The sequence below is a fragment of the Arachis stenosperma genome, chromosome 10 (genome assembly GCF_014773155.1).
Source record: "Arachis stenosperma cultivar V10309 chromosome 10, arast.V10309.gnm1.PFL2, whole genome shotgun sequence".
Taxonomy (NCBI): domain Eukaryota; kingdom Viridiplantae; phylum Streptophyta; class Magnoliopsida; order Fabales; family Fabaceae; genus Arachis; species Arachis stenosperma.
Window position 1 is genome coordinate 49,783,655 of NC_080386.1, and position 1,484 is coordinate 49,785,138.

At 36.7% G+C, this 1,484-nt stretch overlaps 1 non-coding gene across 1 annotated transcript; it reads right to left on the reverse strand.

Annotated features, from left to right (window-relative positions):
• Positions 1-1,059: 1,059 nt before the first annotated feature.
• On the reverse strand, positions 1,060-1,167 carry LOC130958660 (small nucleolar RNA R71). Its single transcript, XR_009077771.1, has one exon. It is a non-coding gene; the product is annotated as a small nucleolar RNA R71 (small nucleolar RNA).
• Between the last annotated feature and the right edge of the window lie 317 nt (positions 1,168-1,484).

Genomic DNA, 1,484 nt, shown 5'->3' on the forward strand with positions numbered 1-1,484 from the left:
ATCATATCTTTTCAATCAAATCTTTTTCAAAATCAATTTCTTTCCTTTTTCAAAGATACTTGTTATCAATTAATGATTTGATTCAACATTTCAAGTATGTTGCCTTTTCTGTTGAGAAAGATTTAATGTTTGAATCATATCTTTTCTTGTTAGGCAAGTCATTAATTTTTAAAATCAAATCTTTTTTTAAATTATTTTTCAAATCATATCTTTTCAATCATATCTTTTTAAATCACATCTTTTTCAAAAAAAGTTTTCAATCATATCTTTTTCAAAATCTTTTTCAAAATGTTTTTAAAAATCTTTTTAAATAATTTTCGAAAAATCTCTTCCCCTCTTCTCACATCCTTCTATTTATGGAGTATCACTCCTCCTCAATGCACAATTCGAACTCTATCTCACTAAGTTCGAATTCTTCTACCTCTTTCTTCTATTTTTCTGTTCCTCTGACACCTCAAGAAATCTCTATACTGTGACATAGAGGATTCCACATTTTCTTGTTCTCTTCTCTTTCATATGAGCAGGAACAAAGACAAAAGCATTCTTGTTGAGGCTGATCCTGAACCTGAAAGGACCTTGAAGCGAAAGCTAAGAGAAGCTAAGGCACAACTCTCTGCAGAGGACCTAACAGAAATCTTCAAAGAAGAAGAACCCATGGCAGCCGAAAACAACAACAATGCCAACAATGCAAGGAAGGTGCTGGGTGACTTTACTGCACCTACTCCCGACTTCTATGGGAGAAGCATCTCTATCCCTGCCATTGGAGCAAACAACTTTGAGCTTAAGCCTCAATTAGTTTCTCTAATGCAACAGAATTGCAAGTTCCATGGACTTCCATTGGAAGATCCTCATCAGTTTTTAGCTGAATTCTTGCAAATCTGTGACACTGTCAAGACTAATGGGGTTGACCCTGAGATCTACAGACTTATGCTATTCCCTTTTGCTGTAAGAGACAGAGCTAGGACATGGTTGGACTCACAACCTAAAGAAAGCCTGAACTCTTGGGAAAAGCTAGTCAATACCTTCTTGGCAAAGTTCTTTCCACCTCAAAAATTGAGTAAGCTTAGAGTGGAAGTCCAAACCTTCAGACAGAAGGAAGGAGAATCCCTCTATGAAGCTTGGGAAAGATACAAACAATTGATCAGAAAATGTCCTTCTGACATGCTTTCTGAATGGAGCATCATAGGTATCTTCTATGATGGTCTGTCTGAACTGTCCAAGATATCTTTGGATAGCTCTGCTGGAGGATCTCTTCACCTGAAGAAGACGCCTACAGAAGCTCAAGAACTGATTGAAATGGTTGCAAATAACCAATTCATGTACACTTTTGAAAGGAATCCTGTGAACAATGGGACAAATCAGAAGAAAGGAGTTCTTGAGATTGATACTCTAAATGCCATACTGGCTCAGAACAAAATATTGACTCAGCAAGTCAATTTGATCTCTCAAAGTCTGTCTGGAATGCAAAATGCACCAAGCAGTAC